The sequence below is a fragment of the Pan paniscus genome, chromosome 6 (genome assembly GCF_029289425.2).
Source record: "Pan paniscus chromosome 6, NHGRI_mPanPan1-v2.0_pri, whole genome shotgun sequence".
Classification (NCBI taxonomy): Eukaryota; Metazoa; Chordata; class Mammalia; order Primates; family Hominidae; genus Pan; species Pan paniscus.
In genome coordinates, this window is record NC_073255.2 from 49494954 (window position 1) to 49519943 (window position 24990).

The window sequence follows — 24990 nt, forward strand, 5'->3', positions numbered from 1 at the left end:
CTCCGGCATCTCGCAGGGGAGGCGCGCCTGCGCAGTCACGCCCGCCCTCGGCCCCAGTTAGCGATTTGGGTCTCGGAGCACCAAGGAGACAGTGGACGGAATCTGACCAGGCTTGGTGGCTACGATGGCCTGAAGCGTGCCTTTTGGGTTCTCAGCTCGGGCTCACAAGTGTTTTCTGTGCTAAATACAAAAAGCCCTGTGATGTTTTGCTTTGCGTGTCCACCTATCTGACTCGTAAGAACCGAGGCTGAATCCAGACCCACACTCTGTCACGTCGGGAGAGCCTGCCGCGGCGAGCCTCTGCGAGCAGGCATTTCTTGGGTGGGGACCAAAAGCCCAGTGCTGCCATAGTTTCGGATCATTCTTTTAAGAAGCTGAGGCCGGGCGCGGTGGCTGGCACCTGTAATCCCAGCACTCTGGGAGGCTGAGGCGGGCGGATCCCTTGAGCCGAGGAGTTCGAGACCAGCCTGGGCAACATGGTGAAACCCCCGTCTCTACAAAAAATTAACCGGTGTGGTGGTGTGCGCATGTAGTCCCAGCTACTTGGGAGGCTGAGGCAGGAGAATCGCTTGAACCCAGGAGGTCGAGGATGCATTAAGCAGTGATCGCGCTCCAGCCTGGGCGACCGAGGGTGATACCTTGTCTTAAAAAAAAGGTGGGAGAGTGGAACGAAAACTTGGAATAAGTAGGGTCATGAAGCTTGTTTACATCCCCTAGTTACAGCACATCCTTTTGAAAGTGAAAAACAAACTGGAATGTTACTTAGTGGGCATGGAATCGAAGCAACGGAAGGTTAAAACTGTTTTTATCAAGGCCAGGCGGGCGCGGTGGCTCACGCCTGTAATGCCAGCACTTTGGGCGGCCAAGGCTGGTGGATCATCTGAGGTTAGAAATTCGAGACCAGTTGGGCCAACAAGGTGAAACCCCCGTCTCTACTAAAAATACATTTTATCAACAGAATTTCGAAATTTTATATAAGTAGAATAATTACAATGAACTTTCATAAAGAACTTGAGCATACCTGGATTTTGGTATCCGTAGGGGTCCAGGAATTATCCCCCTTGGATAATAACGGAGGACTGTACTCATCATCCAACTTCAACAACAGTTTGCTGCCTTTCTCATTTCATGTATCCCTTTCTGCATTTTTTTGAAGTGCTGTATATTAAAGCAAATCCTGGACATCATGTCATTTCACCTATAAATACGTCAGTGTGTGTCTCGAACAGATAAGGACTTTATACTATTATCACACCCACCAAAATTTTAAAAATTATTTAACATCACTTAATGCCTAGTATGTGTTTAATTTTCCCCATTGCCTTAAAAAATTTTGTACATTAGATATTTAGGGTCCAAACAAGGTTTACTTACTGCATTTCATACAAATATATGTCTCTTAATATGTAACAATTCTGGCTGGGCACAGTGGCTCATGCCTGTAATCCCAGCACTTTGGGAGGCTGAGGTGGAAGGATCACTTGAGGTCAGGAGTTTGAGACCAGCCTGGCCAACATGGTGAAACCCTGTTTCTACTAAAAATACAAAAATTAGCCAGGTGTGGTGGTGCACACCTGTAATCTCAGCTACTTGGGAGGCTGAGGCAGGAGAATTGCTAGAATCAGGGAGGTGGAGGTTGCAGTGGGCTGAGATGATGCCACTGCACTCCAGCCTAGGCAACAGAGTGAGAGTCTATCTCAAAACAAACAAAAACAGGGCCGGGTGCAGTGGCTCACACCTGTAATCCCAGCACTTTGGGAGGCCAAGGTGGGCAGATCACGAGGTCAGGAGTTCGAGACCAGCCTGGCCAATATGGTGAAACCCTACCTCTACCAAAAATACAAAAATTAGCCGGGTGTGATGGTGCTCACCTGTAGTCCCAGCTACTTGGGAGACTGAGGCAGAAGAATCGCTTGAACCCAGGAGGCAGAGGTTGCAGTGAGCCGAGATCATGCCACTGCACTCCAGCCTGGGTGAGAGAGAGACTCCGTGTCCAAAAAAAAAAAACAAACCATATAACAACATATATATTATATATAATATTATATATATTATATTATATATACTATATTATATATTATATTATATATTATATTATATATTATATATTGTATATAGTATATATTATATATTATATATATTATATAGTATATATTATATATATTATATAGTATATATTATATATATTATATAGTATATATTTTATATATTATATATTATATATTATATATTATATATTATATATATAAATTTCCCCTCTTTTTGTTGTTTTTCATGGCATTTACTTATTGAAGAAACTGGGTCATTTGACCAACAGAATTTTCCACTTTCTGGGTTTTGCTGATTGTATCTTCAGGTGTCATTTAACGTTTTTTGTCCCTGGTATGTCCTGTAATCACAGTTAATTCTAGAGTCAGGGGAGGTTTACAGTGAAACTAATGAAGCTTAATCTTCAGGCCCTCCCTTGCATAGACCCCTGTACCTAATTTCACATTTATAATTTTGTGTCTTTTTCTTAAAGAGGACTGTGAAATTTGTATAGTTTAAGGCCCCACAAAGCTTGGATTTGCCCCTGGCTAGAGGCTTCATTAGGTTTAGGTGTAATGTTGAGGTTCGGGTTTTTTTGTTTTGCTTTGTTTGCAATAACACTTCATGGCTGGCACTATGTACTTCTACTGAGGCACAAGGCGGGTTTGTCTCTTAGTAATATTGTAATTCATCTCTCAGTTTGGGGGTTGTCATCCTGATTATCCATGAAGTTTACCATCAGCCTTTCTTCTAATAGTCTAGCAAACGTTGATGATCATTAGACCATTGGTTCTCAACGAGGGTTGATTCTGCCCTGTCCTACCAAGGGGAAATTTGGCAATGTCTGGAGATATTTTGGATTGTTGCAACTGGGTGGGGGGTGGCGGGTGGTACTGCTGTTATCTAGAAAATGAATGCAAGGAATACTGCTAAACATTGTATAATTCACAGAGCACACCTCCCCCCCACAGCGAAGAATTATCCAGCTCAAAATGTCAGTAGTACCCAGGTTGAGAAACCCTAGTGTAGTTTTATGATGTTCCTTAGGTGTGCAAAGTGGTAATTTCAAATGCTCTCATTTCTCCTGCATTTATACGATGAGATTCTTCTACAAAGGTGAGCATTCCCTCATCTCTCTGGTTACTTTGAAATACAATCCATTCGGGATAGCCAGGATGTATGCTTGATGCTTCCCACGCACAGTGGCTCTGCCTATAATCCCAGCACTTTGGGGGGCCAAGACAGGAGGACTGCTTGAGCCCAGGAAATGGCAAGATCTTTACAAAATATGTAAAAATTAGACAGGCATGGTGATGCATGCCTGTAATTCCCGCTACTTAGGAGGCTGAGGCAGGGAAATGGTTGGAGCCCAGGAGGTTGAGGATACAGTGAGCCGTGATGGGACCACAGCACTCTAGCATGGGTGACTGAGTGAGACCTTGTCTCAAATAATAGTAATAATAATAAAGATGGATGGATGGATGCCCCAGCAACCTCTAACTGTGACCACTTTGGGTTCTTTGGGGAGAAGGGGCAGTGCTATCATGAATTGATGGATGTTTAGATATTTGATGTGCTTTAATCCATTACAGTCATTGTCCTTTTTTAAATGTTCAGATTGTCTCATCAAATATTTAGTTGCTGCTGTGTCCTTCTGGCACAATCCTAGTAATCCACAATCCTAGTAGTCTTTAGGTCAAGCTTGTCCAACCTGTGGCCCATGCAGCCCAACACAAATTCGTAAACTTTCTAAAAACATTATGAGATTTTTTTTTTTTTTAGCTCATCAGCTATTGTTAGTGTATTTTATGTGTGGCCCAAGACAATTCTTCTTCTTCCAGTGTGGCCCAGGAAAGCCAAAAGATTGGACACCCTGGACTTCCTTGCTTTCCGTTTTATACATTTACTGCGCAGAAACAAAACCAACCATTTCTCCAAGGAACCCTAATTCACTTTAGTGAGAAATGGTATTTGTATTGGCAAACTTATTTTCTTTCTTTTTTTTTTTAAGAAGGATCCTGAAATTTGTCTTAACTGAGAGATAATATTAAAAAGATTGTATTCTCCACTGCAGAAAATTTAACTTAGGAAGTGAGGCACTGTGGCTCATGCCTGTAATCCCAGCATTTGGGAGGCCGAGGCAGGAAGATCGCTTGAGTCCAGAAGTTCAAGACCAGTCTGGGCTACATGGTGACACCCTGTCTCTACCAAAAAAAAAATTAGCTGGGCATGGTGGCATGGGCCTGTAGTCCCAACTACTCGGGAGGCTGAGGTGGGAGGATTGCTTGACCCCCAGGAGGTTGAGGCTGCAGTGAGCTGTGATGGTGCTGCTGCACTCCAGCCTGGGCAACAGAGTGAGACCCCATCTCCAAAAAAGAAAGAAAATTTAACTTAGGGAGTCTAATTCCCCAGATGAGAGATTTTTCTGCTCAGAAGCCATGAAGCAATTTCTGCCGATGTTTGTCTAGGCTCTTTGTCTAGACCAGCCACCCCGTCCTTCATTTGTTCAACCAGTATGTGCTGTGCAGCCATTTGTGCCAGCCACTGTTCTAATGGGAAAACACAGGTGACCAAAACAAAAATCCTTGTCTAGGCCAGGCGCAGTGGCTCACGCATGTAATCCCAGCACTTTGGGTGGATCATCTGAACTCAGAAGTTCAAGACTAGCCTGGACAACATGGCAAAACCCCGTCTCTACCAAAAATACAAAAAATTAGCCAGGCATGGTGGCAAGCACCTGTAGTCCCAGCTTCTCTGGAGGCTGAGGTGGGAGGATCACTTGAGCCTGGGAGGCAGAGGTTGCAGTGAACCGAGATTGTGCCACTGCACTCTAGGCCTGGGTGAGAGTGAGGCTCTGTCTCAAAAAACAAGAACAACAGCAACAAAAATCCTTGTCTCCATGGCTTTATCTTGATTGTTGTCTGCCAAACAAGATAAAGAAAGAAATATAGAGCATGTCAGATGGAGATAAGTATCAAGAATAAAAATAAGGCAGGGAAGAAGAAAGTATAGTGGGCTTAGGCCAGGCGCAGTGGCTAACGCCTGTAATCCCGACACTTTGGGAGGCTGAGGCAGGGGGATCACGAGGTCAGGAGATCGAGACCATCCTAGATAACATGGTGAAACCCCGTCTCTACTAAAAAAATACAAAAAAATTAGCTGGGCGTGGTGGTGGGTGTCTGTAGTCCCAGCTACTCGGGAGGCTGAGGCAGGAGAATGGCGTGAACCTGGGAGGTGGGCTTGCAGGAAGCCAAGATCGCGCCACTGCGCTCCAGCCTGGGTGACACAGCGAGACTCCATCTCAAAAAAAAAAAAAAAAAAAAAAAAAAAGAGTATAGTGGACTTAATGGGGGACCAGAAGACATGTCCATGTTTGAATCACTGGAACCTGTGAATGTGACCTTATGTGGAAAAAGAGTCTTTGCAGATGTAATTCAGGACTTTGAGACTTGATAATCCTGGATTAACCAGGTGGACCCTAAATCCAATGACAGGTGTCCTTATAAGAGATAAGAAATACCTCACCTAATAATAGCTACTATTAGAACAACAAAAACAGAAAATAAATTGTAAAAGAGTGTTAAATAATTAAAAGTAGAACAATCATATACTCCAGCAGTCCCACCTGTAAGTATTTATCCAAAGGAAGTAAAGTCAGGATCTGGAAAAGATACCTACACGCCCATTTTCATAGCAGCATTATTCACAATAGCCAAGAGGTGGAAGCAATGTAAATATACATTGTACCTACCGCAAAATGTGGTATATACATACAATGCAGTATTATCAAGCCATAAAAAGGGATGAAATTCTGATTCATGCTACAACATGGATGAAACTTAACATTATGCTAAGTAGTATAAGTCAATCACAGAAAGACAATTGCCATATGATTCCATTTAGATAAAGTGTCTAAAGTAGTCAAAATCATAGAAGCAAAAAGTAGAATGGTTACCTGCGGGGGGAGCTGTTGTCTAATGGGTACAGAGTTTCAGATTAGCAAAATGAAAAAGTTCTGGAGATCTGTTTCATAACAATGTGAATATATTTAACATACTGAACTGCACACCTAAAAATGGTTAACATGGCCAGGCGTGGTGGCTCACGCCTATAATCCCAGCACTTTGGGAGGCCAAGGCAGGAGGATTGCTTGAGCTGAGGAGTTTGAGACCAGCCTAGGCAACATAGAGAAACCCTGTCTCTACAAAAAATGTAAAAATTAGCCAAGTGTGGTGGCACGTGCCAGTGGTCCCCAGTTACTTGGGAGAGTCAGATGGGAGGATGTCATGAGCCCAGGAGGTTGAGGCTGCAGTGAGCTGTGATCATAACACTGCATTCCAGCCTGGGCAACAGAGTCTCAAAAAAAAAGGTTAAGATGGTAAATTTTATGTTAAGTGTTTTTTTCTCTAAATACAAAAAAAAAAAAAAAGTAAAAAAAAAAAGAAAAGGAGGCACTATGATCACAGAGGCAGACACTGGAATAATAATGCTGCCATAAGCCAAGGCATGCCTGGAGCCACCAGAAACTGGAAGGGACAGGAAAAAAAATCTCCCCGAGAGCCTAGGAAGTGCAGCCCTGCCCACTCCTCACTTCGGACTTCTGCCGTCCGTGACTGAGAGAGAGAATACATGTCTTTTTTTTTTTTTTCTTTTTTGAGATGGGAGTTTCACTCTTGTCGCCCAGGCTGGAGTACAATGGCGTGATCTCGGCTCACTGTAACCTCCGCCTCCTGGGTTCAAACAATTCTCCTGCCTCAGCCTCCCAAGTAGCTAGGATTACAGGCACCTGCCATAACGCCCAGCTGATTTTTGTATTTTTAGTAGAGACGGCATTTCACCATATCAGCCAGGCTGGTCTCGAACTCCTAACCTCGTGATCCGCCCACCTCAGCCTCCCAAAGTGCTGGGATTACAGGCATGAGCCACCGCAGGTGGCCTTGTTGTTTTAATCTATCATGTTTCTGGTAATTTGTTATGGCAGCCACAGGAAACTAAAATGTAAGGAGTGTTTAGTTGGAGGTGTGGGTGGGTACAATTTTAGACAGAGTGGCAGTAAGGCTCCCCAAGAAGGTGCCAGATGAAAGGCCCCTCAGGAGGGGCAGTCGTGTGTATGCCTGGGAAGAGAGTGAAGGCTGGAGGCTAATGCATGTCTGGTGAATTAGGAGGGCAAGGAAGCCAGCGGGGCAGGAGGACAGCATGCGAGAACGTCAGAGGAAAAGAGTCACAGATGGGCTGGCCTTTTAGAACATCTGAAGGACTTTGGCTCTTACCCTGAGCAAGAACTCTTTAGGGGGTTTTGAGTGAGGAATGACAATCTGAAGTAGGTTTCAGAATTATCCTGTCCAGGCAAGAGACAATCATCCTAATGTAAGGATTATTAGTGGGTATAGAGAATTTTTGCAAATAGCATTAAATCTTTTTGTTTGGTTGGTTTTTGTTGTTTTGTTTTGTTTTGTTTTTTGAGACAGAGTCTCGCTCTGTTGCCCAGGCTGAAGTGCAGTGGCACGATCTCGGTTCAGTGAAACCTCTGCCTCCAAGGTTCAAGCAATTCTCCTGCTTCAGCCTCCAGAGTAGGCGCGCACCACCATGCCCCATTAAATTTTGTATTTTTAGTAGAGATGGTGTTTCAACATGTTGGCCAGGTTGGTCTCAAACTCCTGACCTCAAGTGATCTGTCCGCCTTGCCCTCCCAAACTGCTGGGATTACAGGTGTGAGCCACCGCACCAGCCCGGTTTGGGTTTTTTTTGAGGCGGAGTCTCACTCAGTTGCCCAGGCTGCAATGCAGTAGTGTGATCTTCACTCACTGCAGACTCGGCCTCTCAAGCAATCCTCCCACCTTAGCCTCCCCAGTAGCTAGGGCTACAGGCACGTGCCACCATGCCCAGCTAATTTTTGTATTTTTTTTGTAAAGATGCGATTTCACTATGTTGCCCAGACTGGTCTCAAACTCCTGGGCTCAAGTGATCCACCCACCTTGGCCTCCCAAAGTGCTGGGATTACAGGCGCGAGCACCTGTCCTTAATAGCATTTAACCTGATCTAAGCAGGTCTTTTATCCCATCTTGCAGTTTACAGGAAATTTGGGAGACAGAGGGCAAAGTTAGAGGAAACAATAAGGCACATCCAGAGTATGGGAAAGTTTGCCTCAGCCCTTCAAAAACTAAAGTCAAGAAGAGAGAGAAGATAAAGAAAGTGGGGGAAATGTACTAGTTTAAAAGAGACCAAGGCTGGGCGCAGTGGCTCACACCTATAATTCCAGCACTTTGGGAGGCCCAGGTGGGTGGATCGCTTGAGCCCAGAAGTTCAAGACCAACCTGGGCAACATGGCTAAATCCCACCTCTACAAAAAATACAAAAGTTAAGCCAGGAGTGGTGTTGTGTGACTATAGTCCCAGCTACTCAAGAAGCTGAGGTGGGAGGATTGCTTGAGTCCAAGAGGTGGAGGTTGCAGTGAACCAAAATCGCGCCATTGCACCCAGCCAGGGTGACAGAGTGAGACCCTATCTCAAAAAAATAAATAAAAAGATGCATAATACCAAAAAAGACGTGAACCTTGATCGGGCTTCCGTGTGTTACTGTCTGCAAAGACCACTGCTGACAATTCCTCCAATCCCTATAAACACATACTGTTCCTCCCATTGAGGGGTGGAGTCTATTTTCCCTCAACTAGAATTTGAACTGGCCCTGTGGTTTGTTCTGACCAATTCAATGCAGTGGAAGAGAAGCTATATGACTTCTGGGGCTTAGGCCATAAGAGACCTTGCAGCTTCCATTTTCATTCCCTTGGAACCCAGCTGACAGGAGGTCCAGCCCACCCAATTGGACCAGTCATTGGAATGAAGCCATCTTGGATCCTGCAGTCCCAGTGGAGCTGCCCCAGCCAATACCAAATGGAACGCTGATGAGCTATCCCTACTGAAACCACACAATGCAGTTATGCAACTGGAAAAAGTTAGGAAGCTCTCTATGAACTGAAAAGCTTTATACGAATAGAAAGATTTCCAGGATATACTGTTCAATTTGTTTTTCTTTCTTTCTTTTTTTTTTTTTTTGAGACGGAGTCTTGCTCTGTCACCCAGGCTGGAGTGCAGTGGCGCAATCTCGGCTCACTGCAAGCTCCGCCTCCCAGGTTTGCACCATTCTTCTGCCTCAAACTCCCGAGTAGCTGGGACTACAGGCACCTGCCACCACGACCGGCTAGTTTTTTGTATTTTTAGTAGAGATGGGGTTTCACCGTGTTAGCCAGGATGGTCTCGACTCCTGACCTTGTGATCCGCCCGCCTCAGCCTCCCAAAGTGCTGGGATTACAGGTGTGAGCCACCGCGCCCGGCCTTTTTTTTTTTTTTTTTTTTTTTTTTTTTGAGACAGAGTCTCACTCTGCAGCCCAGGCCCGAGTGCAGTGGCGCCATCTCAGCTCACTGCAACTTCTGCCTCCTGGGTTCAACTGATTCTCATGCCTCAACCTCCCAAGTAGCTGGGATTACAGATGTGCACCATCACACCTGGCTAATTTTTGTATTTTTAGTAGACATGGGGTTTCACCATGTTGGCCAGGCTGGTCTCGAACTCCCAACCTCAGGTGATCACCCACCTTGGCCTCCCAAAGTGCTGGGATTACAAGTGTGAGCCACTGCACCTGGCCATCAATTTGAAAAGCAGATGCGGAAGAGAATACATAGTAAACTCTCTTTGGTATTTGTACCTTCATGAAAAAACACTGGAAGAATATTTAAGAAACTAATGTAAGTGGTTATTAGGTAACCTAAGATTTAGCTCATATACACCAGTAGGGTTATACTGGTTAAAATATAGAAATATTCTTGTCCTGGTCGGTAAATGGCCACTACCAAACCCCTGAATTCCCTCCACCTCTGCTCTCACCCCAGGATAAATGACTGCCCCATGATCCAACAAGAGTTAACCCCAGCAGGGAAGGGGTCTGGCAAGCCAACAAAGAATGAGGTAGATGGTCATGGGGTAGGAGACTTTACAAACAAAACTTTTAAATATACTTTTTATTTCTGAGCCATATGAATATGTCACTTGGTAAAAAGGAATTTGAGGCGAGGTATAGTGACCTATGCCTATAACCCCAGCACTTTGGGAGGCTGAGGCAGGAGAATGCTTGAAGCCAGGAGTTTGAGGCTGTAATGAGCTATGATCATGCCACTGCACTCCAACCTGGATGACAAAGTGAGACCCTGTCTCTAAAAAAATAAATAAATAAAAAATTAAAAATCAAAGTCAAAAGGAGTTTGAGAGTAAAAAACAGAAAATAATGTGTTGCTTATTTAATAAAATAAAAATTAAAAATTAAGTGCTAGAGACCAGGCGCAGTGCCTCATGCCTGTGATCCCAGCACTTTGGGAGGCCGAGGAAGGTGGATCACCTGAGCTCAAGAGTTTGAGACCAGCCTGGGCAACATGGTGAAACCCTGCCTCTACCAAAAATACAAAACTTACCTGTGTATGGTAGCACATGCCTGTGGTCCCAGCTACTCAGGAGGCTGAAATGGGAGGATGGTTTGAGCCTGGGAGGCAGAGGCTGCAGTTAGCCGAGATCACACCACTGTACTCCAGACTGGGTGACAGAATGAGACCCTGTCTCAAAAATTAAGAAAGAGGCTGGGCGCGGTGTCTCACACCTGTAATCCCAGCACTTTGGGAGGCCCAGGTGGGCAGATCACCTGAGGTGAGGAGTTCAAGACCAGCCTGCCCAACATGGCGAAACTTCATCTCTACTAAAAATTCAAAAAATTAGCCAGGTGTGGTGGCAGGAGCCTGTAATCCAAGCTACTCGGGAGACTGAGGCAGGAGAATTGCTTGAACCCAGGAGGTGCAGGTTGCAGTGAGCAGAGATCATGCCACTGCACTCCAGCCTGGGCGACAAGAGCGAAACTCCGTCAAAAAACAAAAAACAAAAAAAAAGAAAGAGAGAGAAAAGAAAGAAAGAAAGAAAGAAAGAAGGAAAGAAGTGCTATTGCCACTCTGAGTGAAACTTGGTCAAAAAACAAAAAAAGAAAGAAAGAAAGAGAGAGAGAGCAGAAAGAGAGAGAAAGAAAGAAGGAAAGAAGTGCTATTGCCACTCTCTATCACGGTACCATTTTATCTATGGATTTCAAACCATCAATTACTACCTTGTTTGTACATCCTGAAAATGTCAGCTCTGTAATAACATAGATCCCGCCTGTCTGTTGTGTTCACCTCTGTATCCCCAGCACCTAGAAGCAAACCAGTATAAATATTTGTTGAATGAGGCTGGTTGTGGTGGCTCATGCCTGTAATCCTGGCACTTTGGGAGGCTGGAGCGGTGGATTGCCTGAGCTCAGGAGTTTGAGACCAGCCTGGGCAACATGGCGAAACCCCATCTCTACTAAAAATACAAAAAATTAGCTGGGCATGGTGGCGGGCGCCTGTAATCCCAGCTACTTGGGAGGCTGAGGTGCAAGAATCGCTTGAACCTAGGAGGTGGAGGTTGCAGTGAGCCAAGATTGTGCCACTTCACTCCAGCCTGGGCAACAGAGTGAAACTCTGTCTCTAAAAGCAAACAAATAAACAAATATTTGTTGAATGAATATGGAATGTATACTTTAATGAAAAATCATACTGAGCAAAAGTTATGGGATGTAGTTAAAGGCAGTGTTCAAAGGGAAATATAGTTGTAAATGTCTACATTTAAAGAAGATCATGTGTAAAATTTGTGATAGTGGAAATGAAGAAAGATATCAAATCAATAACCAAATTTATACCTTGATGAACTTGAAAAAGAGCCAACTAAACCCCAAACTAGCAAAAGGAAGGACACAATAAAGATTAAAGTAGGGATAAATAAAATAGAGGATAGAAAAACAATAGAGTCAATGATAGCAAAACTTGGTTCTTTGAAAAGATCAACAAAATGAACAAACCTTTCCCTACACTAACACAGAAAAAAGAAGACACAAATAATTAAAATCAGAAATGAAAGTGGAGGCATTACCGACCGTATAGAAATAAAAAAGATAAGAGAATATTATACAAAATTACATACCACAGGGTGTGGTGGCTCACGCCTATAATCCCAGCACTTTGGGAGGCCAAGGTGGGCAGATCACCAGAGGTCAGGTGTCGGAGACCAGCCTGGCCAACATGGTGAAATCACATCTCTACTAAAAATACAAAAACTAGTCGGGCGTGGTGGCGGGCGCCTGTAATCCCAGGTACTTGGGAGGCTGAGGCAGGAGAATTGCTTGAACCTGGGAGGCAGATGTTGCAGTGAGAGGAGATCGTGCCACTGTACTCCAGCCTGGGTGACAGAGCGAGACTCTGTCTCCAAAGTAAAAATAAAAATAAATAAATAAATAAAAATACAAAAATTAGCTGAGTGTGGTGGAACGTACCTGTAATCCCAGCTACTTGGGAGGGTGAGGCAGGAAGATAGCTTGAACCTGGGAAGTAGAGGTGGCAGTGAGCCAAGACTGCGACATTGCACTCCAGCCTGGATGCCAGAGACTCCATCTCAAAATAAATAAATAAATAAAAATTAAAAAATTAGCTGGGTGTGGTGGCAGGCACCCGTAATCCCAGCTACTTGGGAGGCTGAGCCAGGAGAATCTCTTGAACCCGGCAAGCAGAGGTTGCAGTGAGCCAAGGTCATGCCACTGCGCTGCAGCCTGGGCAACAGAGAAAGACTCCATCTCAAAAAAAAAAAAAATTACATACCAACAAGTTTGATTAATTTACATGAACTGGACAAATTCCTAGAAACACACAAATTACTAAAGTGACAAAATAAAGTCCAGGAATAGTTTCCCTGGTAAATTCTATCAAACACCTAAAGAATAATTAACACCAATCCCCAATCCTTTTTTTTTTTTTTTTTTTTTGAGACGAAGTCTCGCTCTGTCACCCAGGCTGGAGTGCAGTGGCACGATCTCAGCTCACTGCGACCTCCACCTCCCGGGTTCAAACAATTCTCCTGTCTCAGCCTCCCGATAGCTGGGATTACAGGTGCCCGCCACCACACCTGGCTATTTTTGTATTTTTGGTAGCGATGGGGTTTCACCATATTTACAGGCTGGTCTCCAACTCGTGATCTCAGGTGATCCACCCTCCTTGGCCTCCCAAAGTGCTGGGATTACAGGCATGAATCACCTTGCCCAGCCAACACCAATCCTTCTTAAACTCCTCCAACAAATTGAAGAGCGAGAACATTTCCTAACTCATTCTATGAAGCCAGCATTAACCTAATACTAAAGCCATTTAAAGACATCACAAGAAAACAAACCAATATCTGTTATGATTCTAGATGTAAAAGTCCTTAACAAAATAGTAGCAAACCAAATCCAACAGCATATTAAGAGGATTATATATAGCCGGGGGCATGGTGGCTCATGCCTGCATTCCTAGAACTTTGGGATGCCAAAATAGGCAGATCTCTTTGAGCTCAGGAGTTCAAAACCGGCCTGGGCAACATGGCGAAACCACATCTCTACAGAAAATACAAAAATGAGCCAGGCATGCTGGCTTGTGCCTGTGGTCTCAGCTACTTGGGAAGCTGAGACTGGAGGATCGCTTGAGCTGGGAAGCAGAGGTTGCAGTCAGCCGAGATTGTGCCACTGCACTCCAGCCTGGGTGACAAAAGCGAGGCCCTGTCTCAAGAAAAAAAACAAGAGGATTATACACCATGACCCAGTGGATTTTAGCCATGAATGCACAAGTGGCTCTGTGAAGCAGGTCCTCTGTGCACTGGTTACCACTTCAGCCTACTGCCTCTTGGGCTGCACTTTTACTACTTTCCTGAATCCAGCGAGGCAGAACACTGCCTCACATACACAATAAGTCACATGAAACAGGTTTACTATTTATAGATAGGCAGCAAGGGACAACAGCAGCCTAGGATTCAGATTGAGCCAGTACCCCAAGGCTCAGGAAGGCTGCTTGAGGCAGTGAAGTCTCATCTGTACCTGCCCCACTTGCACCACAGTTGAGAGACCACAGAAAGTAGTCGGCCAAGGGTTTTCTATCCCAGGGACCACATGAAACACTGGGCTAAAGCACTGAAAGACACCCTGTTTCAAGGAGAAACTGGAATAGAGCCCAGGCTGTTCCAGCCAATTCCCCCCATCTCAGGATGTTGCAATACCAGCCCATTCTACAGTTATTCTTGAAAACTATAAGTGAGAAAGTGGGGGAGAACTGGATCAGTTCAAGGCCACCCAGAGAACTGTCCTGCAGGTTCAATGTAAGAAAATCAATTCATGGCCAGGCATGGTGGCTCACGCCTATAACCCCAACATTTTGGGAGGCCAAGGCGGGCAGATCACTTGAGCTCAGGAGTTTGAGGCCAGCCTGGGCAACATGGCAAGACCCCATCTCTACAAAAAATATTTTAAAAATTAGCCGGGTGTGGTGGGGTGTGCCTATAGTCTCAGCTACTCAGGAGACTGAGATGGGAGAATCACCTGAGCCTGGGAGGTGGAGGCTGCAGTGAGCCATGATCATGCTACTGCACTCCAGTCTGGAGGACACAGTGAGACCCCTGTCCAAAAATAGAGAGAGAGAGAGAGAGAGAAAGAAGGGAGGGAGGGAGGTGAGAAAGAGAGAGAGAGAAAGAAAAGAGGGGAGGGAGGGAAAGGGAGGGGAGGGAGGGAAGGGGAAGGGAAGGGGGAAGGGGAGCAGACGGGAGGGGAGAGAAGAGAGGAGGGGAAAGGAGGGGGGAGGGGAAGGGAGGGGAGGAGAGGGAGGGAAGGGAGGAGAGGGGGAGGGGGAGGGGGAGGGAAAAGGAGAGGAGAGGGAGGGAAGGGAGGAGGGGGGAGAGGGGAGGGGAGGGGGAGGGAAAAGGAGAGGAGGGAGAGGAAAGGGGAAGGGGGAGGGGAGGGAAGGGGAAGGGGGAGGGGAGGGAAGGGAATGGGGGAGGGGAGGGGAGGCAGGGGGATCACCTGAGGTCAGGAGTTTGAGGCCAACCTGACCAACATGGTGGAACCCTGTCTCTAATAGAAATACAAAAATTAGCTGGACGTGGTGGCACGCGCCTGTAATCCCAGCTACGGAGGCTGAGGCAGGAAAAACGCTTGAACCTAGGAGGCAGAGGTTGCAGTGAGCCGAGATCATGCCATTGCACTCCAGCCTGGGCAACAGAGCAAGACTCTGTCTCAGAAAGAAAAAAAAAATCAATTCATGCTGGCCAGGTGCGGTGGTGCATGCCTGTGATTCCAGCACTTTGGGAGGCCAAGGCAGGGAGTGGGGGGATCACTTCAAGTCAGGAGTTCAAAACCAGCCTGGACAACACAGCAAGATATTGTGTTTACTAAAAAAAAAAAAAAAAAAAAAAAAAAAATTTGAGACAGTGTCTCACTGTGTCATCCTCCAGGATGGAGTGTAGTGGCATGATCACGGCTCACTGCAGCCTCGACCCCCAGGCTCTGGTGATCCTCCCATTTCAGCACCCCAAACAGCTGGGACTACAGGTCGTGCTACCAGGCCTGGCTAATTTTTGTATTTTTTTGGAAAGATGGGGTTTCACCATGTTGCCTAAGCTGATCTCAAACTCCTGAGCTCAAGAGATCCACCTACCTCAGTCACCCAGAGTGTTAGAATTATAGGCATCAGCCACCGTGCCCAGCCTAAAATTAAAAAAAAAAAAAAAAAAAAAAAAAGAGGCCAGGCACGGTGGCTTATGCCTGTAATCCCAGCACTTTGGGAGGCTGAGGCGAGTGGATCACCTGAGGTCAGGAGTCCCAGACCAGCCTGGCCAACATGGTGAAACTCCTCTCCTAAAAATGCAAAAATTAGCCAGGTATAGTGGTGGGCACCTGTAATCCCAGCAACTCAGGAGGCTGAGGCAGAAGAATCGCTTGAACCCGGGACGCGGAGGTTGCAGTGAGCCAAGACCATGCCATTGCACTCCAGCCTGGGAGACAAGAACAAAACTCCATCTCAAAAAAAAAAAAAAAAATCCGGGAAGGGCACAGCATTAGGATAAATAGCCAATGCATGTGGGGCTTAATAACTAGGTGATGGGTTGATAGGTGCAGCAAACCACCATGGCACACATTTACCTATATAACTAACCTGCATGTCCTGCACATGTATCCTGGAACTTAAAATAAATTAAGGCTGGGCGTGGTGACTCACGCCTGTAATCTCAGCACTTTGGGAAGCCGAGACAGGTGGATCACCTGAGGTCAGGAGTTCCAGACCAGCCTGGCCAACACGGTGAAACCCTGTCTCTACTACAAGTACAAAAAAAATTAACCAGCTGTGGTGGCAGGTGCCTGTAATCCCAGCTACTCAGGAAGCTGAGGCAGGAGAATTGCTTGAACCTGGGAAGTGGAGGTGGCAGTGAGCTGAGATTGTGCCACTGCATTCCAGCCTGGGTGACAGAGCGAGACTCCATCTCAAAAAAAGAAACATAAAATGTTTAAAAATTTTTGTAAAGAAAATCAATTAATGTGATATATCACAGTAATAGAAGGGAGAAAAAACACGATTATCTCAAGTGATAAAGAAAAAGCATTTGACAAAATCCAATGCCCTTTCATGACACAAAGAAAACATTCAGAAAACTAGGAATAGGAGGAAACTTCCTTAACATGTTAAAGAGCATCTATGAAAATCCCAGAGCAAACATCACACTCAACAGTGAAAGACTGAAAGCTTTCCCCTGATTGTTCCACCAATTAGGAACAAGACAAGGACTCCCACTTTCACCACTGCTATTCAAATTGTACTGGCTGCTCTGGCCAGGGCAATTAGATGAGAAACAGAAACCAAAGGCATCCTAACAGGAAAGGAAGAAGGAAAACTATTTCTATTGACAGATGACTAAATCCTACATATAGAAAATCTCAAAGAATCCACAAGAAGGTTACGAGAGCTAATTAACAATATCAGCAAAGTCACAGGACACAATATCAACACCCAAAAATCTATACATCAGTAATGAACAATCAGAAAAGGAAATTAAGGCCAGGCATGGTGGCTCACACCTGTAATCCCAGCACTTTGGGAGGCCAAGGCAGACGGATTGGTTGAACCCAGAAGTTCAAGAACAGTCTGGGCAACATGGAGAAACCCCATCTCTACTAAAAATAGAAAATATAGCTGGTCGTGGTGGTGTGCACCTATAATCCCAGCTACTCAGGAGGTTGAGGTGGGAGGATCACCTGACCCCGGAATGCAGAGGTTGCAGTGAGCTGAGATTGCATCAGGCCATTGCACTCCAGCCTGGGCCACAGAACAAGACACTGTCTCAAAAAAAAAAAAAAAAAAAGAAAAGGAAATTAAGACAACAATTCCACTTACATATGCATTGGAAAATATAAAGTATCTAGGAATCAATTTAACCAAAGAGGTGAAAGACATATACATTGATAACTATGAAACATTGCTGAAAGAAATTAAAGACAATCTAAATAAATGGAAAGACATCCTGTATTCATGGACTGGAAGATTTAGTATTGTTAAGATGTCAGTACTACCCAGTGATCTACAGATTCAATACAATGCCTACCTATAAAGGTCTCAACAGCTGGCCAGGCATGGTAGCTCGCGCCTGTAATCCCATCACTAGAATGCTGAGGCAACAGTATTGCTTAACAGGAGGTTGAAACCAGCCTAAGCAACATACTGAAACCTTGTCTCTATATAAAAATTTAAAAGTAGCTGGGTGTGGTGGTACATATCTGTAGTCCCAGCTACTCGGGAGGCTGAGGCAGGAGGATCACTTGAGCCCAGGAGTTCAAGGCTGCAATGAGCTATGATCCTATGATCATGCTACTGTACTCCAGCCTGGGTGACAGAGAGAAACCTAGTCTCTAAAAACAAACAAAAAACCCAACAGCCTTTTTTGCAGAAATGGAAAAGCAAATTATTAAAATCATATGAAATTGTAAGGGGCCTTAAGTAGACGAAACAATCTTGGAAAAGAACCAAGCTGAAGAACTGACATTTCCCAATTTCAAAACTTACTACAAAGGTACAGTAATCAAAACAGTGTGGTACTCAAAATGAACAGGTTTTCCTAAAAACAAACAGTGTGGTACTGGCATAAGGACAGACATACAGACCAATGGAATCGAAGTGAGAGTCCAGAAATAAACCCAGTGCTTGCTTCAGCAGCACATATACTAAAAGTGGAATGATACAGAAGTAAACCCAACATCTATGGTCAACTGATTTTCAAAAAGGGTGCAAGTCCATTCAATGGAAAAAGAATAGTCTTTTAAACAAATGGTGCTGGAACAATTGGAGTTCTACGTGTAAAAGAATGAAGTTGGTCTGGATGCGGTGGTTCACATCTGTAATTCCAGTGCTTTGGGAGGCTAAGGCAGGAGGACTGCTTGAGCCCAGAAGTTTGAGACCAGCCTGGGCAACATAATGAGACTCTTGTCTCAAAATAAACTTAAAATAAAATAATAAAATATAGACTAAAATAAAATAGCCAGGTGTGGTGGCATGCATCTGTATTACTAGCTACTTGGGAGGCTGAGGTAGGAGGATCACCTGAGCCCAGTTCAAGGCTGCAGTGAGTTATGATCATGCCACTGTACTCCAGCCTGGGTGACAGGGAGAGACCCTGTCTTAGAAAAAAAAAAAAAAATGAAGTTAGATCCCTACTGCACAGTCACTTATAAAAATTAACTCAAAATGGGTAAACAATCTAAATATGAGCTAAAATCATTACCTCATAGAAGAAACATAAGGGTAAATCTTCATAACCTTAGATTTGGCAATGGATTCTTAGATATGACATAAGCAACATCAAAATTAAAAACTTTCAACCTTTTGTGAGTGGTGGCTAGCACTAAGAGAAGCCAGGAAGGCCTGGGGCACACATCAAGAACACGAGGTGGTGGGGGTGTTGCCTGACCACCCCCAAAAGCTGCACACCAACCCTCTACCCCATGCGAATCTTTGAGCCTCTGGCACTTTGTATCTCAGCTGAAGAAGCCTTCAGTGGAAACTGTCTCCACTGGGCAGGTGTTGGAGAACCTGCCCTCTTCAGGTGAAGAGTTTGGGCATCTGGCTGCACTATCCTCCAAGTGGCACCCAAAACCTGCACTGGGAACATGGGCCCTGACCTGGTGGACACCACCACCTGGTGACAGAGTGCCAGGCGCATTCCATCCAGATGAGGAAGATGAAGGAGACTGCATCAGAAAGTGCTGCCAGTCAGCGATCAATTCCACCACTTCACTATCAAGTTCTTTCTGCCCCACCAGTCCTGCCATGCCAGCATGAGCCACACTTTGTTAACAAGAGACCCAATACCTTCTCTAGGTGCAGAGTCCTCTCCACCCCCAAGACAGCCCAGATAAACTCCTTAGGAACAACAACAACAACAAAATTAAAAACTTTTGTTCATCAAAGGACATTGTCAAGAGATAAAGAGAGGCCCGGCACATTTGAGAGGCTGAGGTGGGAGGATCTCTTGAGGCCAGGAGTGCAAGACCAGCCAGGGCAACAAAGCAAGACCCTGTCTCTACAAAAAATAACAATATTGGCCGGGTGCGGTGGCTCACGCCTGTAATCCCAACACTTTGGGAGGCCGAGGAGGGCTGATCACGAGGTGAAGAGATCGAGACCATCCTGGCCAACATGGTGAAACACCGTCTCTACTAAAAATACAAAAATTAGCTGGGTGTGGTGGCACATGCCTGTAGTCCCAGCTACTCAGGAGCCTGAGGCAGGAGAATCGCTTTAACCCAGGAGGCGGAGGTTGCAGTGAGCCAAGATCGCACCACTGCACTCCAGCCTGGTGACAGAACGAGACTCTGTCTCAAAAAAACATAAATAAATAAAATAACAATATTAGCTGGGCGTGGTGGTGTGCACCTGTGGTATGGTTCCAGCTACTCAGGAGGCTGAGGCAAGAGGATCACTTGAGCCTAGGAGATCAAGCCTGCGGTGAGCCATGATCACACACCACTGCACTCCAGCCTAGGTAACAGAGTAAGACCCTGTCTCAAAACAAGCAAACAAACAAAAAAAAGAAATGAAAACCGACAAAATGGGAGAAAATACCTGCAAATCATATATCTGATTAGATTTAATATCCAGAATATATAAAGAACTCCTATAACAACAAGAAAACCCAATTTAAAAATGGGCAAATGACTCAAATGGACAGCTCTCTGAAGAAAATATACAAATGGACAAGCACCACATGAAAATATGCTCAACATCATTAGCCACTAGGGAAATGCAAATCAAAACCACAATGAGCCGTGGTGGCCCACACTTGCAGTCCCAGCCCAGGAGTTCAAGGCTGCAGTGATCTCTGATTGTGCTCATGCACTCCAGACTAGGTGGCAGAGTGAGACTCTACCTCTAAAAAATAATAATACTTTCTAAACCACAATGAGATGCCACCTCATACCTATTTATTATAGTTGGCTGTAATAAATTTTTTTTAGATATGGGGTCTTGCTATGTTGCCTAGCTGATCTTGAACTCCTAGCCTCAAGCAATCCTCCTGACTCAGCCTCCCAAAGTGGTGGGATTACAGGCATAAGCCACTACACCTCACCAAATTTTTTTGGTGGGGGAGTGGGGAGGTGGGGGAACAGGGTCTTGCTCTGTGCCCAGGCTAGAGTTCTGTGGCATGATCACAGCTCACTGCAACCTCAAGCTCCTGGGCTCAAGCAATCCTACTGTCCCAGCGTTCCAAATAGGTAGGACTACAGGCATGTATCACCACTCCTATTTTTTTTTTTTTTTTTTTTTTTCTGGAGAGACAAAGTCTCACTATGTTGCTCAGGCTGATAATCCTCCTACTTTGGCCTCTGAAAGTGCTGGGATTACAGGAGTGAGGCATCATGACTGACCGAAAGTAATTTTTTTAAAAATAGAGACAGTAAAAAAAAAAATAGAGACAGACCTGTAATCTCAACACTATGGTAGGCTGAGGCAGCAGGATTGCTTGAGGCCAGGACTTCGAGACCAGCCTGGGCAACACAGCAAGATCCTGTCTCTACAAAAAATAGAAAAAATTAGCCTAGCCTGGTTGTGCATGCCCATTGTCCCAGCTACTCAGGAGCGTGAGCTGAGAGGATCACTTGAGCCCTGGAGGTTGAGGCTGCAGTGAGCTGTGATCGCACTACTGCACTCCAACCTGACACCTTGTCTCAAAAACAAACAAACAAAAAAGGTGCGGTCACTGTGGGAATTTATCACTTCCTGAAAAAGCTAGACAGAATTCCCATATAACTCTGAAATTACACTCCCAGGTATACAGGCAAAAGAATTATAAACAGGTGTAACCACAGGACCAGTTGAATCTGGTTCAGTTTTTTTTTTTTTGAGATGCAGTTTTGTTCTTCTTGCCCAGGTTGGAGTGCAAAGGAGCGGTTTTGGCTCACTGCAACCTCCGGCTCCCGAGTTCAAACGATTCTCCTGCCTCAGCCTCCCAAGTAGCTGGGATTACAGGCACCCACCACCAGCCTGGCTAATTTGTTTGTATTTTTAGTAGAGATGGGGGTTTCGCCCTGCTGGCCAGACTGGTCTTGAACTCCTGACCTCGGGTGATCCACCCACCTCAGTCTCCCACAGTGCTGGGATTACAGGTGTGAGCCATTGTGCCCAGCCTGGTTCAACTTTTATCAGTAACAAAATGATGAGTTGTTTTTCAGTTACAATAGATCCCCAGGCTGCAAGTCATGTAACCTAAGTATGCCCAGATGAACAAAGTGTGCCTGATAGCTGACCCTGGTGTCAGTGGGAACACAAAAGTCAACCACAGGCAGGACTTAAGCACTCAAATGGAGGAATGGACACCAAATTAGGAAGCATGGGGCGCCCTGTTTTGCTGCAATATGAACTTAAAAGCCAAAGATCCAGCATTGCCCCTTTGCATGACCCAAACAGATCACACCTTGTTGTATTTTCCCATCTCCCTCATAGTTGCTTTCTGCCTATAAAACCTGCCCCCAGATTCCATCTTGGGGAGACAAATTTGAGTATTGCCTCTGGTTTCCCTGCTGGTCGACCTTACAATAAAGCCTTTTCTCAAAAGGTGATGACATAGTATTGGCTTCTATGTGCATCTAGCAGTGAGCCCACTGCTTGGTACCACAATGGGCTCAAACATTTATAAGCCAATGTTCATTGCAACATTATTCAAAACAGCAAAAAAGCAGAAATAACCAAGTGTCCATCAATAGATGAATGAATAAACAAAATGTGGTATATACATACAATGGAATATTATTCAGCCATAAAAAGAAATGAAGTTCTGGCCAGGCATGGGGGCTCATGCCTGTAATCCCAGCACTTTGGGAGGTCGAGGTGGGTGGATCACTTGAGGTCAAGAGTTCAAGACCAGCCTGGCCAACATGGTGAAACCCCATCGCTACTAAAAATACAAAAAATAAGCTGGGCGTAGTGGCGGGTGCCTATAATCCCAGCTACTTGAGAGGCTGAGGCAGGAGAATTGCTTGAATCTACAAGGCAGAGGTTGCAGTGAGCCGAGATGACACCACTGCACTCCAGCCTGGGCAACAAGAACGAAACACCATTTCAAAAATAAAAAAAGAAAGAAAGAAAAAGAAAAAAATATTAGCCAGGCATGGTGGAGCGTGCCAGTAGTCCCAGCTACTTGGGAGGCTGAGGCATCAGAATCACTTGAACCTGGGTGGCAGAGATTGCAGTGAGCTGAGATGGCACCACTGCCCTCCAGCCTGAAACCGAGGGAGATCCTGTCTCAAAAAAAAAAAAAGAAATGAAGTTCTGACCCATGCTACAACACAGATAAACCTTGACAACCTGATGCTCAATGAAATAAGGTGGACACAAAAGGACATATACAGTATGATTTCACCCACATAAAGTAATTGAGTAATCAAATGTATAGAGACCGTATAATAGAGGTTACCAAAGGAGAGAAGGACAGGAGGAGAAGGGGAAATAGGAAGTTATTGCTTAATGGTTACAGAGTTGCTGTTTCAGGTGATGAAAAAGTTTTGGAAATTGAGTGGTGATGGTTGCATAATATTGTGAATGTAATTAATGCCACTGAGTTATACACCTAAAAATGGTTAAAATGGCATTAAAAAAAAAAGACAGTATCTTGCTCTCTGGCCCAGGCTGGAGTGCAGTGGTACAATCATAGCTCACTGCAGCCTCAATCTCTCAGGCTCAAGAGATCCTCCTGCCTCAGCCTCCCAATTAGCTGAGACTACAGGTGAGTGCCACTACACCTGGCTAATTTTCTTGATTTTTTTAGTAGAAATGAGATCTTGCTCTGTTCCCCAGGCTGATCTGGAACTCCTGAGCTCAAGCGATCCTCCCGCCTCCACCTCCCGAAGTGCTGGGATTACAAGTGTGAGCCACTGCACCCAGCTGCAAATGTTTAGTACATACATTTTTACCGTAATTTATTTAAAAAAAAAAAAAGGAAAAAAGAATACAGAAGTTTGTTCCTTGGTCTCTTCACCTCTTCCAGTCTCTAGATCCTTGTCACATACATTACCCTAACTTTGTTCTGTAATAAGCACTTATACGCCCCCTTTTTTTGTTTGTTTTTTGAGACGGATTTTCGCTCTTGTTGCCCAGGCTGGAGTGCAATGGCACGTTCTCGGCACACCGCAACCTCCGTCTCCCGGGTTCTAGCGACTCTCCTGCCTCAGCCTCCCGAGTAGCTGGGATCGCCACCACGCCCAGCTAATTTTTTTATTTTTAGTAGAGACAGGGTTTCCCCATGTTGGTCAAGCTGGTCTCGAACTCCTGACCTCAAGTGATCCGCCCGCTTCGGCCTCCCAAAGTACTGGGATTACAGGCGTGAGCCACCGCGCCCGGCCTTTCCCCAAATTTTAATACTTTAAAATAGGGAACATCTTACAATCAACAGGTTGTGACAGGTTAATTAGCCGCGTTTTATCTTTGATAGGTAGCTCTAAAGTCAAGAAAACCCAGGCAAGATCCCGGGCAAGATCCCAGCACTGCCAACTGTCATTTGTAGACCGGGGATAGGAACACCTGTCTCACAGATTGTTACACAATAGCGCCGGTGAAGCGCTTGTCACAAAGCCTGACCCAGGACAATCTCAAAAACGGAGATTCTGTTATTCAAATTGTTTATTTTTGTGCGCTAAGTTTCACATCAACCCAACTATCTGTTGATAGGTTCCTACCAGGCGCTAGAGATATCTTACTTTCAGAAATTACTTATGATAGCAGAAGCCGCTGGAAGTCCATAGACAACCTCATCTCTCTAGCGGAGCAAACAGCTGGGCTCCAGCTGGCCCTGGCTTCTGCAACTGCGCAGTCGGCGCTGTGACGCCCGGCGCGGCTCTGTGACGTCACGAATCGGTCCTCTGTAAGAGGGGAGGGCATTCTTCTCCAGGGAGGGCTACGTGTTGACGCCATACGCCGGGGCGGGGCCGAGAGTTTGGAGCCCCGGAGTGGGGTGTCGGCGCCTCATTCGGGTGGAGCTGAGCCGGAGACAGGTAACCGTGCGCTGTCGCCGCGCCCGTCCCAGTGCCGGGTGTCGCGGCGCTTGGCGGCCCGGGGTTGGAGATCGCGGTAAAGGGGGAGGCCGCCGCGCCCTTGGTGCTGCGGGCGCCGCGGTGACAGGGGAGTGGAGCTGGATGGAGTGGGGCTCACGGAGGGTGGTAGGAGGGACGGGACCTGATGGATGGCCGTGGCAGCCAATGGAGCCGCGGGGCCTGCCCGGCGGGCGGAGATTGGCGGGTACGGGCGCGCTCCGAGGTCGCGCGGGGCGCGGAGCGACGCGCCATTGGCGGTGGGCGAGCGGGGGGCGGGCGCGGCGGCGGATGTGAGGGAGAGGGCGGTGCGTCCGCAAGGGTGACCCCCAAGGTCGCCGCGGGCGTCACGTGGTTAGGCCGCTCTCCGACGGCGTCCTTCCCGACCGGGACGCACTCTCCTTCCCGCCTGTGAGGACCGCGTCGCTTTGTCCGAAAGACAGTGTGGCCTGCTCGAGTTGCGTCGGAGCATCTAGCCTTGGGGTGGCCCTGGGTGGGAC

The 24990-nt window shown here is 45.9% G+C and overlaps 1 protein-coding gene and 1 long non-coding RNA gene across 5 annotated transcripts in view; one reads left to right on the forward strand and one right to left on the reverse strand.

Moving 5' to 3' along the window:
• Positions 1–24275, reverse strand: LOC134730672 (uncharacterized). Its single transcript, XR_010112583.1, has 4 exons — positions 24161–24275; positions 12407–12524; positions 11165–11248; positions 1–180 (listed from the first exon to the last, which is right to left on the reverse strand). It is a non-coding gene; the product is annotated as an uncharacterized LOC134730672 (long non-coding RNA).
• Positions 24207–24990, forward strand: part of OGDH (oxoglutarate dehydrogenase) — a 102818-nt gene continuing 102034 nt past the window's right edge. For 3 of the 4 annotated variants that reach the window (XM_034964034.2, XM_034964033.2, XM_034964035.2), the window contains exon 1: positions 24287–24454. The gene's annotated coding sequence lies outside the window, so the exon portion shown is untranslated. Of the gene's footprint in view, positions 24455–24990 lie in introns of all 4 variants that reach the window. The other variant, XM_034964036.2, reaches the window with a different exon arrangement.